Source organism: Ursus arctos, unplaced genomic scaffold, assembly GCF_023065955.2.
Source record: "Ursus arctos isolate Adak ecotype North America unplaced genomic scaffold, UrsArc2.0 scaffold_11, whole genome shotgun sequence".
Taxonomy (NCBI): domain Eukaryota; kingdom Metazoa; phylum Chordata; class Mammalia; order Carnivora; family Ursidae; genus Ursus; species Ursus arctos.
In genome coordinates this window covers 31,724,419-31,740,377 of record NW_026622775.1, presented here as the reverse complement: position 1 = coordinate 31,740,377, position 15,959 = coordinate 31,724,419, and the positions used below count along the sequence as shown (strand labels likewise).

The window sequence follows — 15,959 nt, the reverse complement described above, 5'->3', positions numbered from 1 at the left end:
TTTTGTTTTTCTCCTTTATTCAGTTAATGTGGTGCTAAACGACATTGATTCGTTTTTAAATGCTATAGACAACCATGCATTTTTTAGATAAATTTCCCCAATCCACAATACACTATTTTTTAATAAGTTGGTGAACTTCATTTGCTAATATGTTGTTCAAGTTTTTTATGCCTATGTTTGTGAGAAATATGTAGCTTTAATTTGTTTTTCTTGTTTGCTTTTGTATTAGGGTGATACATCGGCCCCCAAAAAGAGTTTGGAAGTATTTTTCCTCCACTGAGCTGTATACAGTTGGTATTATTTCTTAAGTGTATGGTGGACCTGAAGCCTTCTTCACAAAAAGGTTTTAAGTAAGCTTTAGTTTCTTTAGTAGATGTATTTTGTTAGTAGGTGTATATTTTTCTGCTTCTTATTACGTCAGACTTGGAATTATGTGTTTTTCAGGGAATTTGTCCACTTCACCTAAATTGTCAAAATCATTGGCATAAAGCTGTTTATATTTCCTTATTACCCTTGAAATATCATACAATTTATAGGATTGTCTCTATTCTCAGAGTTGTTCTGAGATGTCTCCAAAACATTTTTTGGTAAATCGTATTTTTTCTCTCATTTCAGTCTTCCGAGGGTTTATGAATGATGATAGTCTGTTCAAAGAACAAATTGTTAGCTTCTTTGTCAACTTCCTTTATTCTTCAACTGACTCATATTTCATTGATTTCCGTTCTTATCTTGTTTCTTCTTTCTACTTTCTAGGGTTTAAAATTTGTTTTCCCCATCTTCTTGGGAAAGTGAATTTCTATTTGCATAAGTAAGGGTTATCAATGCAAATTTTAACAGAGGTCAAGATAGATAGATAGATGAAAGAGATAAATGATAGAGAGGATGAGGGGGAAAGAGATTGAAATTCTGGTACTTAATACCTCTCTGATTTGTATTTGACCCCCTGTGGTGATGCAGGAATGACATATTAATTCCCCAGTCCTTTGTTAAATAAACACTCAGAAAAATACGGATTTTCTAACAGATGTGTTTTAATGAACTAAGAGGCAGAGACTATTAGTTCTCTTTATAAATGTTTTCTTCTTTTTTTCATAATAGAATTTCCGGAGTTTTGGCTGGACACAAGGCCAAACTGAAACAGGTGCTACGTTTGCCAGCTTCCCTCACAACTGGTTTTTGCCACGTGTGATCAAGTTCTCTCCAACTTCTGGGAAGAGTTACTAAAGAAAGACGGCATACCTTCCTTCACGCCTCCTTCGCTCTGCTGGCTGGAAGGTGACCGTGACAGCTGATGGTCAGGACTGTGAGGTGAGCAAGGAGGGAACAGCAAGGTAAGAGAAGTCCGGGTCCTGATGGTATTGTAAAGCCTTGACCGCACTGTATAGCATCCCTAGTGACCAAAGGTTCTCTGAGCTTCTGCTTATGTGAAAGCAAAATGAACCTCTATCTTGTTTAAATCAGTCTTATTTGGGGGTTTCTGTAAGACACAGCTAAACCCAATCTTCTTATAAAATTTGATATTTGTGATCAAGTGGAAGAGAAAAAGTGTATTAATGAATCATCTGAGTAACATAATTTTTAAAACTTCGTTATATCACTTTCACAAATATAAAGTAATCCCCTATGTCTTCATTTTTAGCATACATATGGAAGTTTCATTCTTGTTGTATCTCTGTAATTAATTTCTCCCCTGCTGGATTATATGATTTGGTATCAGGAGCCGATTGACATAAAATATGTAAAAGAGCTTTCTCTACTATGTAAGATGGGATTTTATTATTTTATGTTGCCTATGTTCACCTTTTTCATATTTATTTGAAAGAATTCTTTTTAGTTTAGAGATATTTTTCTTTATTTGTTATATATAGTATGACTCTTTTAAACCATGATTTAAATTTAGTTTATGACATTTTTTGACTTAATAGTCTTTTAATTCATATCATAAATTAAATAACTAATTTTATCTATGAGTTCTCTTTACTTGCATACTTTAAAAAGCCTTCTGTACTCAAGATTTTTGTAATATTTGTGAATACTTTCTTCTAGATTTTGAGAAGGGCATATTATTCTTTAAATGTTAATCTTCAGCATATTGATTTGTTTTTTTATTAGATAATTTATTGCTGAGGTAATCTTTTTTATTTAGATATGACTGACGTAATATTATATTAGTTTCAGGGTGTAAACATAATGATTCGATATTTGCATATAATGCAAAATGATCACCACAGTAAGTATGGTGAACATTGTTTTTTGTTTTTTGTTTCTATTTCTTTTGTTGTTGTTTATGGTTGGAATACATTTTTTTCTAATAACAAACCAGTCAAATAACCCTATAATTGTTCATTAATTTCTCCCACTCATATAAAATGTCTATTTTCCTGTGTACTATATTCTGATATACCCTTGACTATTTTTTATATCTTTTATTCTGTTCCATTGACTGTTACTCTGATTCCTTTGGCAAGAATACTTTGCACTATCTGAATACTGCAAATTTAGAACTTTTTTATATTCTTTTAATTCTTTTAATTATACAGCTGGAGTCCCACTTTTGTGCAGTCTTTCTGCAACATTTCAACTCTCATTTGTTTTTATATTCTCCAATTTTCAAAAGCATTTAAATTTTTACTACGTAATTTAACACAATCGTTTTTCTCCCAAATTATCATACTTCAGAAAATATATATTAAGTACTTACTATCTGCCAAGCAGGTCTAATACAGTGTATAAACTATCATAATGGGTGTTATACAGAGTTGAATAGATACAGTTTGTATATTTCCCCAAAGAGCTTTTTAATTCCTTGAAATAATAATGGAAAAATACCTGAACTATGAATTTATTGTAGTAGATTGTCATGGCTCTGCAAATTTTTGGTTGTTTCGTTTTGAACAAATCAGTGAATCTCTTTACAGTTCTTTTTATTGATGTATCTCAATTGAGGGAAGTAAAGTCAATGAACTCCAAGTTCTAACATAGTTCATGATTATTATGAACATTGTCATCCTTAACTTCCACGAGAAGTGAAACTGGAATTTTCTGTGTGCCACAATAATAACAATACTTATTTTTTGTGGATTGATCAAATATGGCTGCTCTTCTCCAGGTGACCCTCCCAGTGTCTCTGTGTGATATTATTAGAATCATTTATTAGACATTTCTGCTTAATGAATTTTCACTGGCTTATCTAAAATGATGTAAAATGATGTAAAGATGAATATCTTCTTTATATTCTCATTTGATGTCTCTAAGGACTTTTGCTCTACACTGATAGATTCTTACTGAATGTTTAATCTATTAGCAGAAATTCCTGAGAGATCTGGAGTCATACTAAAACTTTCTGGAATCTGAAGCACTGGGAATATTGCATCAAATCATTAAAATTTTTTAAATCTGTTTCTTTTATAATAGGTAAGTTTGTATTTGAAACTTACAGTGTACTGATCAAGAACACAGACTGGAGCCAAACAGCTTCAGTTCAATTCCCTTCTCTGCTACTTATTGTCTGTGTGAACTTGGGTGTGTTGGTCTACTTGTCTCTACTTCGCGTTGTCTTTAAGAAGAGAATAATAACTCCTTCTCTACGACTGTTTTGAGGTTTAAATGAGTTGGTGTCTGGCACATAGTAAGAACTATACATAAACGGTTCCCTGTTTTGTTATCTCTAACTATTGACAATATAAGCTCTATGCAGGCAAGAATATTTTGGTCATTGACACATTCTGGCAGAGAGTAGGCCTTCAGTACATATGTGTTGAACAGACTAGTTGAATCAATAGCCTGTTAAGAGAATTGTTAGGTTAATCCATGTTTTTTTCAAACTCAATACCACTGAAATTTTGGACTAGATAATTCTTTGATCTGAGGGCTGTCTTGTGCATGGTAGAATGCTTACCAGTATCACTGGTCTCTACCCACTCTGTGCCAACAGCACTTCCCCATCAGTTATGACAATTAAAGTATCTTCAGGCAGTGCCACATACTTATTGAGTCATAAAAATCATGCTCCCTCCACGTACATACACACACTGAGAACCACTGGGATATACATATCTTTACCCTGAAAGTATAAAAGCTACATCTGAGAGGTGTTGATGGTCCCTATGTCATCAAATACATTTTTTGTTTTGTTGCTGCAGTTTTGAATTTGTACTGAGAAGATAGCAAAAATATTTCTTATTGTCGAAATGTTAAATGAAATCCTGAAAGAATAAATGGCCTAAAGTTAAATACCTTGAGACACTGGAAAAATTACTGCTAAATTAATCAACTTTTCCTTTCAAGAGATTCGTTGATTTATTCATTCAACACTTGGGATATGTGACTAAATAAAACAGTCAAAGATTCCTGTTCTCATGGGCCTGACATTTGGGAAGGGAGTAGATATTGTCAAATAACAAAAATTTCACCTGAGTAAATCTGAAGATCTAATTGGCTATATTAAATGATCCATGAGTCAGGCAGCATTCCATCTAGCAAAATAGAAAGGAGTTCCTTCAAGCTGTAGAAAAGGAAAAGTTTTTAAAGGCAGAGAAGCAGCAGAATAAAAGGAAATACTGGCAAAGAGGTATGGCTTTAGGCAAGGTTGCCCTCCTAAGGAGAACACAGGGCATCTATCAGTAAGTTTCACAGTGCTGAGCAGGAAATTCCACCTTGACTGGCTAAAAGTAACATTCTTGGGGACACTGAAACTGAAGTTAGGTGAGGTACTAAGTCTTAGTTTGCTTATGCGGGGCCTTAACATAAGTAATTCCATTTGGGGCCTGTGGTTTTCTTTTTAACAGTATATAGGATGAGACAGATAATAAACAATAAACTTAATACATAAGCAAATTAAATTGTGTGCTGCAGAATGATAAATTTTATAGATAAAGAAAAAGTAGTGCAGTGTAAGGGGAATTAGAAGTGTGGGGATGGGAGAGGGCAGTCTTAACATTGGCCACAATGGCCTCATTTGGAAGGTAAGATTTGAGAAAAATCTAAAAATGTACTGGTGGGGTTATAGGACCCCCCCGGAAGATTATTTAAAGTATGGGAAAACAGCTAAACACAGGCACCAAGGCAAGAATAAACCAACTGTATTCAAAAGGCTGTTAGCAAACCAGAGTCCCTGATGCAGAGTGAAATGGGGAGTGGGGGGTGGGGAGGTGGGGTTGGGGAGGAAGAAGGAATGGTAATAACAGATGGGTAAGAACACGGAATGGGAGAAGATATTTGCAAATGAAACTACAGAAAAAAGGCTGGTATCCAAGATCTATAAAGAACTTCTCAAACTCAATACATGAGAAACAATCAAACCAAAAAATGGGCAGAAGATAAGAACAGACACTTTTCTAAAGAAAACATACAAATGGCTAACAGACACATGAAAAAATGTTCAATGTCATTAGCCTTCAGGGAAATTCAAAGCAAAACCACACTGAGATACCACCTTATGCCAGTTAGAATGAAAAAAATTGACAAGGCAAGAAACAACAAATGTTGGAGAGGATGTGGAGAAAGGGGAACCCTCTTACACTGTTGGTGGGAATGCAGGTTGGTACAGCCACTTTGGAAAACAGTGTGGAGGTCCCTTAAAAAGTTAAAAATAGAACTACCCTATGACCCAGCAATTGCACTACTGGATATTTACCCCAAAGATACAGACGTAGCGAAGAGAAGGACCATGTGCACCCCAATGTTCATAGCAGCATTGTCCACAATAGCTAAACTGTGGAAGGAGCCGAGATGCTCTTCAACAGATGAATGGATAAAGAAGATGTGGTCCATATATACAATGGAATATTACTCAGCCATCAGAAAGAACTACTACCCAACATTTGCAGCAACATGGACGGGACTGGAGGGATTATGCTAAGTGAAATAAGTCAAACAGAGAAAGACAATTATCATATGGTTTCACTCATTTGTGGAACATAAGGAATAGCAGGGAGATCAGTAGGAGAAGGAAGGGAATAATGAAGGGGGTTAAACAGAAGGGGGAATGGGGGCGCCTGGGTGGCTCAGTCGTTAAGCATCTGCCTTTGGCTCAGGGCATGATCCCGGCATTCTGGGATCAAGCCCCTCATCGGGCTCCTCCGCTGGGAGCCTGCTTCTTCCTCCACTCCCCCTGCTTGTGTTCCCTCTCTCGCTTGCTGTCTCTCTCTCTCTCTCGAATAAATAAATAAAATCTTAAAAAAAAAATACAAACCTAAAAAATAGAAGGGGGAATGAACCACGAGAGACTATGGACTCTGGGAAACAAACTGAGGGCCTCAGAGGGGAGGGGGATGGAGGAAGGGCTAGCCTGGTGATGGGTAGTAAGGAGGGCACGTATGGCATGGAGCACTCGGTGTTATACGCAAACAAGGAATCATGGAACACTACATCAAAAACTAATGCTGTACTCTATGGTGACTAACATAACAGAATAAAAAATTTAAAAAAAAAGAGATGGAGTAAGAAATGCAGGGAGGGAAGAGTCTTGTGCTTTCACTCTATGGGACATAGGAGAGCTTTTGCCTAGTTTTGAGCAGTAGAGGGAATGATCATTATAAGCTTTAAAAACCTATCTCCAGTTTCTATGTTGAGAACAGACTGAAGTGGGGCAAGAATAGAAGCTGGGAGACCTGGTGAGAGGCTACTGAGGGGATTCAGGTGAGAAATGCCAATGGCTTGAATCAGGATGAGAGCAGTGGAAGTGGTAAGAAATGTTGGGATTCCGGATATATTTTTAAGCTGCAGCCAAGGCTTGCTGAGAAAAATACAAGAATCAAGAATTACTCCAAGGCTTTGGGCCTGGATACCTGGAAGGATGGCACTGCTATAAATGAAGTGGGGAATGCTCTTATTGGAGCAAATGTGGAGCAAATGAAAAAGGAGTTCAGTTTGACATCTTACATTTCCTATGACTATAGAACATCAAAGTGGAGATGCTGAGTACTCAGTTGTGTCTATCTATGTGTGTGACATTCAGAAGAGAAATTCATGGTGAAGACAGGATTTGCTAGTCATTGGCAGAGTCGGTATATAAAGCCCTGAGAGCCACTTATAGAGAAAGGAAGAGGACAAAGGAAGCCTCGTTCCAATGTAGAAGTGGGGAGAAGGAACAGAACCAAGGAAAGGGACTGAGAAAGAAGGACTAGTGATTTAGGAAAAAAGTCTAAAGGTGTGTTGAGCTAGAGTCAAAATAGAAAATGCTTCTAGGAGAAGGGAGTGAACAACTGTGTCAGATCCTACTGCATGGCCCAATTAAGAAGAAACCAGTGTTAGTTTGGGTTCCCCAGCAGCAGACCTTAGACAAGAGCTTGAGAGAAGGGGTTTATTTGGGAGGTACGGAGGTCAACAGTGGAGTGCGAATGACAGGAGAAAGAGAAGTGAAGGCAGCCAGTAGGTGCGTTAAACCCTAAGTGTGTTATTCAGCCACAGGTGACAACTGGAGCTTAATCGCACAAGAAAACTCTGGGAGGGTGTAAAACTTAGCTCAGAATTACCCAAAGGGCAAGGGAGCTATTTTCCCAAGAATTAGTTATGCTGTAAGGGAGGGCGTGGGTGATGTTCATTCCCTGATGTCTCTCACTTTCCTCTCACATGAATGTGACTTTCCAAAGGATCTAGAAAGAGCCCTCAGGTGGAGGTGCTGATCCTGGTACTTTCCAGGCTGAGCTGCAGTGCAGTGAAATGGTTTCGGTCTAAACAGTGTGGGTGGGCACTGCAGGGCAAATGGTGATTACGGTGAAGGCCAGACTGGAGCGGGTTTGGGGGGAGGGCAGGGAAGAAGCTGATGACATGAGAACACACCACTCTTTCATGAGTAATTCCGCCGAAAAGGGGGCAGAAAAATGGTGCAGCTGCTGATGAGGAAGGTGGGGCTGAGACAGGTCTATAACACAAAGACGGTAATGTAACAGTCTAACCGCTGGTACTGATCTTGTCGAAAGCAAGAAACTGATGTGTCAGAGGGAAGTGGGCAGAATTACAGGTGTGAGGCTTCAGTAAGGATGGACTCTGACCCGCACGTGAGGGAACTGTCTGCAGACAGGAGCAGATCGGGAGGTGGGACAGAGGACAGGTGGTTGGAAGTGTGTCCTGAGATAAAGGAAGTCTGTAGGGCTTCTTATCTGATTGCTTTATATGTTTCTTGGTAAAACACAGAGTGAGGCCATGAGCTGAGGGTGAAAATGGGCCAGGGATTATCTGCAGTTTGAAGAGAAAAGAGAAGGTACAGAAGAGTTATCTAGAACAGTGGAAGTGTAAACAGACTGGGAATATATAGTAAGACTGCCTGGCAGATTTACAGCCCATTTGGAATTCATGGTCATGAGCCACAAAGTACGCACAGTCAACATGATATATAAAAAAATTAAACAGTGGTACAAAACAACAAAACAACCCCATATATATAATTTTCCTAGTCATAATCAGCTGCCAGAATACAGGAGCAAAAATGGAAGCATTATAGCCAGTGATGTGCTAAAGTTGGCTCACACCTGAGCTGATGTTGAAAGCTTGAAATCAGCATGGTGAGATTATCTACAACAGGGAAATTGGCAAATACTACATATCAGAGTTTGGGTTTTTTTTCCCCGCGGGACACCTGGTTGTTAAATATTTACCAGCATGCTATGCTTTGAAGTTATATACGAAGCCTATGCTTTCTTTTTACTTCACCCTAAAGAAACAATGTCTTAAAGAATCAGTCCTCGAAGGTACAGATCGTTTGTACTCAACTGATGTCCATTCAGTGTTACACAACCAGATTCATCAAAAGTTTTATCAAAATTTTTCATATCTTAAAATTTCACATATCAGTTCCTATTCCCTGGGACCTCTATGCGCAGAGACAGAAACAGAAGATTCATGCAAGTATGGCTGGCAAGAAATGGCATTCTGTACTAGAACCCAAGAAGAATGGTATATTCCGGTGAACTCTTTGTTTTACTTCACCTTTCCTTAATCTTGTAGCTCTCCTCTTCATTCCACATTCTTGGGGATGCTTCTGGGCAGGAGATCTTCATGGATGAGAGTGACATTCCAGTGCCTGCAATTCAGAAATAACTCCCTCTGAAGAAAGCATGTAGTAAAATAAGGAAAAGGTCGATCCTATCATAGGGAAAACCTAGAATCTACTCCATTCTTTAATGAGAATGATTTCTATACTTTAGTAAATTTATTATTAACAATTTACTTGATCCCAAACCAAAAGTGTGTCCAGTGGAGTTGAGAACCGTTGCTTTAGTGTAATTCGCATGTCAAGATCATCAGTATGAGTTATTAAGTATCTTAAAGGGATCTTTGTTCATGGCAAAAACTATGCCTAATTACTTAGTTTTTAAATTAATATAACTTTTATTAAAGTTATAATTATAAAGGAAATTGATTATCTTAAGCTTTTAACTAACAAATCTTGTTCTAGTATTTATAAACCTAATAAGCAAAGAGCAATTATTTTCCACTTTTCCTTGATGAATATCCAATTAATTCAAGTTGAATAGACTAAATTACTTTAAATAATTCATCCCATTGACAAATTTAGTAAATTACATTTTCTAAAATATCTTAGACTACACTTAGAAATTTAATATATTTTATTCTTAAAACACTTAAAAAATCTTCCTAACAACTCAAAATCAAACCCTTAACAAAAACCCTGCCTATACACTGAAAATAGGCTTGTAAATACAATAAAGTATGATTTTAAATAGAGTGCATTGCCAATTCTTTTATTTTTACAAATTTACTCAAATTCTCAGGTATAGTTTTCGCTGAAAAACACAATTCCGAAATCCATGATATTATAATTTACACTGAGAGTCTTTCACTACATAATGAAGGGAAATCCATTTCACCATTTCAGAGGAGCAAGGTTGACAGTTCAAGGTAATGATATGATTCCATGAGGGTCGGAGCCCAGGAAGGAAACACAAGACCCATATCATACCGGGTGATCACATGACCCTCAACCTGAGTGCTTAGTCCTTCTTTAGAGTCACTAGGTGATCAAGGGCTTTCAATCCACACTCATATCCAATTCTTTCACCTGATTTGCATAGACTAAAATCTGTATTCTTAATGAAGTTTTACACAGCTTCCTTCAACTAAACTATTTACTGCTGTTTTGAATTCTAAAATCTTTCAAATTTGGGAGATATGTGCAACTAGAGATGTTAAATTATATTGATATGTTTATCTTGTCTTTTTCTGCCCAGTTTCTTCTTACCCCATAGAGCCCTCAGTATCTCTCACAACTTGATCTGATATTTTATATACAACTTTGTTGTCATGCAAATACCAAAGCTCAATTTCTTTTTTTTTTTTTTAAAGATTGTATTTATTTATTTGACAGAGAGAGACAGCCAGTGAGAGAGGGAACACAAGCAGGGGGAGTGGGAGAGGAAGAAGCAGGCTCCCAGGAGAGGAGCCTGATGTGGGGCTCGATCCCAGAACGCTGGGATCACGCCCTGAGCGGAAGGCAGATGCTTAAGGACTGCGCCACCCAGGCGCCCCCCAAAGCTCAATTTCTACCATATAGCAGAGAGATGGCTTCGTAAGCTCTAATTTTATAATTTTTCAATGATTATATTTCTTATTGTGGTAAAATATACATGGCATAATACTTAGCCATTTCAACTATTTTAAGTGTGCAGTTCAGTGTCATTAAGTACATTCACAACATTGTGCAACTGTCACCATTTCTAGAACTTTTTCTTATCCCATAGAGAAACTCAGTACCCCTTAAACAATTATCCTCTATTCCGCCCCCCCCAACCACTGGTAACATCTATTACACTTCCTATCTCCATGAATTTGCCTTTTCTAGGTACTTCATAAAGTGGAATCATACAATGTTTATTATTTGGTGACTGGCTTATTTTGCTTATTATTGTGTCTCCAATGTTCAGCCAGGTTGTAGTGTGTGTCAAAATTTCACTAATTTCTAAGGCTGAATAGTCTTCCATCGTTTGTATACAGCACATTTTGTTCATCCATTTATCTGTTGGTGGACATTTGGGTTGTTTCCACCTTTTGGCTAGTGTGAGTCATGCTGCTATGAACATCCATGAACAAGTCTCTGCTTGAGTCCTTACTTTCAATTTTTGGGGGTACATACCCAGAAGTGCTGGATCACATGGTAATTCTATGTTTAACTTTTTAAGGAGCCACCATACTATTTTCCACAGTGGCTGCTACCATTTTGCTTTTCACCAGCAACGCACAAGAGTTTAAACTTTTCCACATCTTTACCAGAGTTGTTCTCTTCTGGTTTGTTTTGTTTCTCTGTTTTGTTTTTTGTTTTTTGTTTTCATAATAGCCGTCCTAATGGGTTTGAAGTGGTATCTCATTGTGGTTTTAATTTGCATTTCCATAATGACATAGTGATGTTGAACATATTTTCATGTGCTTCAACAATTATACTTGACATAAAAGTGAACATGGTATACAGGAAAGAGCATGGAATTTGCATTTAGAAAGACTAGAATTCCAAACCAAACAATTACCACTACATGACCAAGACTAATTTATTTAAACTTCTTTGAGCCTCTGTGTCTTCATTTATAAAGTGAGGGAAGTAATACTATTTTTCCGAGTTTAAGGTACGCACCCAGATAATGGTCATAATTAATAACTTTGTAAAATAAGAAAACAAATTTAATGTTTTATTTCAGGACACTAGATATACTGCCAAAATTCCAAATGAGATTCCCGTTTTATCAATAGTGAAGAAACTCTGTATTCTGCAAGTCATTTAATATTACATTAGGGGAGAAATAAAGAAAATAGTCCTTTTAATGTATAAAAGTAAAAGTGAAACAAAATATTTTAATGCCCTTTTTCTTAAAAAAACACATCCCACATTTTTTTGCCCCTTCTCTACTCGCAAACCCTTTTGCATGGTAAAAGTTCTGAGTTAAACAACAGAAGAAATTTTAGATTTCTTGTAATGGGGGCTTGAACAAACTCATAAATCTTGAACCACTGGCAGACATTTTTCAAATGGCCGACACAGGGTGATGTTTTATTTGTTTAATAGAGAGAGAGAATTAGTTCTGGTTGTGCTGTCTGGGCACAGCGATAGATCTAACTCCCTTATCTAAATGAGAACCATTATTTTGAATAAATTCTTCTCCCATGTCAGAGAAAATGGAGTCCAAGACCCCATCATATAGACAAAGGATAGGAAGGACATGAGACTGCCCACTCCTTTTCAGGCAGCGATCTGTCACAGATGAAAGCAGGATTGATTAAAACATTCATTTTCTGACTTCCTGCCAAGTTATATCACTTGTGGATAAGAGGAGCGGCCTGAAAAGTAATAGGGCCTGCAGGCATTAGTCACACAGCCGCACTTCACCTCGGGTGATTGAAAACTCCCCTTTTGCAGAAGCAATTGATGACTACGCAGACCTTCATGTTCTGTCTTCTACAACAATCGAGTATCAGAAACATAAAAATCGTGTACTCAGGACACACTGAGCATGTAAGACATTCAGTGAACTAGTCCTGGAAGGAATTAAAAAATATTTTTCAGCTCTTTCGGTTGGTGATGATTCCTATGTCTCTTGAGAAAAATGTATGAATTTTCACAGCTTCCTTTGAAACGCTTCTGCTAATGACGATGGTCCACCCCTTCTGTGTTCTCCCCTTAGGCAGAAGCGACCATTTCTTATAAAAATGAGTCAGGTCTGGGGTTGACTCTTCAGCTACATCCTGTCTGTGGTTGACCTGAGACAGACACGTAATCTTGACGAGCTTCGGTTTCATCACCAAGATAGGGAGGCTAACCCCGCCTCACAGGACTGTGGGTAGAAGAGCCGCGGTGACATCGGAGAGTGTACCTAAGCCGTGCCAGACCAGCAGGGATTCAAAATAGGTCTACGTCATTCTTCTTTGTGTACTGTTGTATTTATTGTTATTAATTATGAGCTTTCCACAGATGTATGACTCCTCTCTTTACCTTTATGTAGAAACTCCTCAAGGGTAGAAAAATGATTTCTCCTTTTTCGTCTATACTCATGTAAGGCATTGCATGTAGTCATCAATATGATAGGGCTTTTTTCCTGATTATAAAGATATGTTCATTTTAGATAATTTAGAAAGTGCTTATACTCTGTAAAGAAAAAAATTAAAATTGCTTATAATACAACACCATAGAGAGAGCCAGTCACAACTCACTTTGGCTATTTCCTGCTAGTTTTCCCCCACGTGTGTTTTTAAAAACTAGGATCATGCAGTACTTAGAGATTTGTGCTTTGCTTTTTTCATTTAACTTTATACAATGAACATTTGTCGTATTCATATTTTTCAAAAATGTAAATTTAGTAATCCATCAACTGTTGATACTTTAGTTTGCCTTCCTTTTGAACATTCGTTTCCAAATTTCTACTATGATAAACAATGATCTATGAAACAATATTGTACATAAATCTCCACAAATTTCTTATTATTTCCTTAAAAAATTCCTACAAGTGAGATTAAAAGATCAAAGAAAGAGACTTTTTAGACTCACCCCCTCTTCCCTTTAATTAATACAACTTTATGATTTTTACTAATTTATAAAAGACTCATGTAAGATTCAGATATTAGAAATATCCTTATTCCTTATGGAAAGCAACCATATCTGTTTTGCCTACTGCTATATAGCCAGTGCTTTGCACATGATAGCAGCTCAATATATATTTATGAAATCAAATGAGCTTGAATGACCTCAATACCTTGGCACTACTGACATTTTGGGCTGGATAATTAGCAACATCCCTGTCTTCCACCTACTTGATGCCAGTAGTACTTTCCCAGTTGTGACAACCAAGAATGTCGCCCGAATTGACAAATGTCCCCTGAGGAAAAAAGCAAGTACTGCCTCTTCACCATACAAATGTCATTGAGAAACACTGCCTTAAGTTAAACTACATTTAAAATCACCTATAATTTCACTACATATAAATACATTCTGTTAACATGTGGTGCATATCTTTTGTCTATGCATTTATACATACATATTTTTTTAAATACAGTCATACTATTTTTGTGCTTTTTGTAGCATGTTGTTTGTTTTTAATTATCTAATGCATCTTGGACCACCTCTGATAGTAGTAAACATTTATATCCTTATCTTTGATGGCTGTGTAGAATTCCATTGTGTGAATACAGCAAAATTCCTATAATATTCCTATATGTATTACTGTTGTTCTCAATTTTTTTACTATTATAAATACCTATTTTAGTTAAGTACACACACACACACACACACACACACACACAATCTTTAAACACTCATCCAGTTTCTTCCTTGAGATAAATCTCCAGAAATGGAAGATATTGCCAAATTTTTTTTCGGGAGATTATTCTAATTTATATTTACAAAATTAAATTTGAGGATATATAAATGGTACCAATTTTTACTTGCTTTATTAATTGGAGAATGTGTAGGCTTCTTCTTATCTTTGTCAAGCTTAAATATTATCAGTATTTTTCATTTTTTTCAGACCTTTCACAACCTTCTTTCTGCTTGTTTAATGGGACACAGTTTTTACTAGAAACAATGACAGACAAAATATGGTTACTCATACTCAGGTACTTGACAGACATTTTACCCTCCAAAGAAAACAACTGTTTATTGCCAATGATAAAATTGCAGCTTTCAAGTGAAAACTAAAATTTTGGGAAGTTTGTGCCTTCCACCATGAACTTGACAACTTCACAATACTTATGGACTTTCTCATGAGATCTGCAGGGATGTGAATGAACAAGATTACTTGATGTTATATGATGGAATATATCCTTTATAAGTTCTTCATAACTTAATGCACTGCTATTTTCCAAATGTACACGTTTACAATGTAAAAGTAAATGACTGAGGGGCGCCTGGGTGGCACAGCGGTTAAGCGTCTGCCTTTGGCTCAGGGCGTGATCCCGGCGTTATGGGATCGAGCCCCACATCAGGCTCTTCCGCTATGAGCCTGCTTCTTCCTCTCCCACTCCCCCTGCTTGTGTTCCCTCTCTCGCTGGCTGTCTCTATCTCTGTCGAATAAATAAGTAAAATCTTTTAAAAAAAAAAGTAAATGACTGAAAATGCAAAAGGGACAATGGATTTTAATGTAAAATAATTCTTTTTATTAATTATTAACAGTGCTAATAATTTTATTAACATTTAATATTAACTTTTAAGTTAATAACTTTTATTAATTATTAAAAATGTAAGCAGTCCTTGAGATCAAAAAGTTTGGGAACCATTTTTCTAAAGGATACTTTTCAAAAGGAAAATGAAATATCCGTTTATGTTCTTTCTATAGCTTACATACTTTCTATTAGCCTATGTTATGCCTTGTGAAAAAAAAAAACTGTGCTTTGGAGTGAAAATTAGGATGACTTTTCCAAAGGGAAATCTGTCAGTGTGCTTAAACATGTTAAACTCCTGCATTGTTTAATCCAAGAATGCCTCTTCTAGGAATTTATGGTAAATAAAAAAAGGACATGTGCAAAAAAATTAAAAGTCTGTTCAAGCCATGAAAATTTAATACATTGCTGATAATCAGAACAAATGTAGAAATGACTTGTGTCCATCAACAAATATGTTCTTCAAGATTTTTCTCTTGATTTCTCTTTTTTCTGCCTACACTCCCATAACCATATTTCAAATGATTACCAAGCTGTTAATCTAGCCCAAATTCTAAGTATGTCAAAAATCTGGAGAATTTTCCATTTGAGTGTGGAATGAATGAGGAAACTACCAATATTTCAAATTCAATATCATAAAAAAAAAAAGAATGAATCTGTTGAGCCAAGTAAAATTGACAATACTGACAGTTTTTGCCTTACAAAAACAGGAATTTCACATGGTTCAACCAAATAAAACATAACATCTTCCTCCCAGAACCTCAGTCCCTGCATTTGAAATGTCTTATTTAATTCTTTCATTTGTTATATATAATTAGTATAAGTTGTCTAGTCCTATTGCTTCTATTTCTATAAAATCTGCT

The 15,959-nt window shown here is 36.4% G+C and overlaps 1 long non-coding RNA gene across 1 annotated transcript in view; it reads right to left on the bottom strand.

Annotated features, from left to right (window-relative positions):
• Nucleotides 1–4,416: 4,416 nt before the first annotated feature.
• LOC130543344 (uncharacterized) overlaps nucleotides 4,417–15,959 on the bottom strand; it is a 170,970-nt gene continuing 159,427 nt past the window's right edge. The window contains exons 3-4 of the long non-coding RNA XR_008958639.1: nucleotides 8,929–9,022; nucleotides 4,417–4,504 (exon numbers count right to left, since the gene is read on the bottom strand). This is a non-coding gene — a long non-coding RNA (uncharacterized LOC130543344). The remainder of the gene's footprint in view (nucleotides 4,505–8,928; nucleotides 9,023–15,959) is intronic.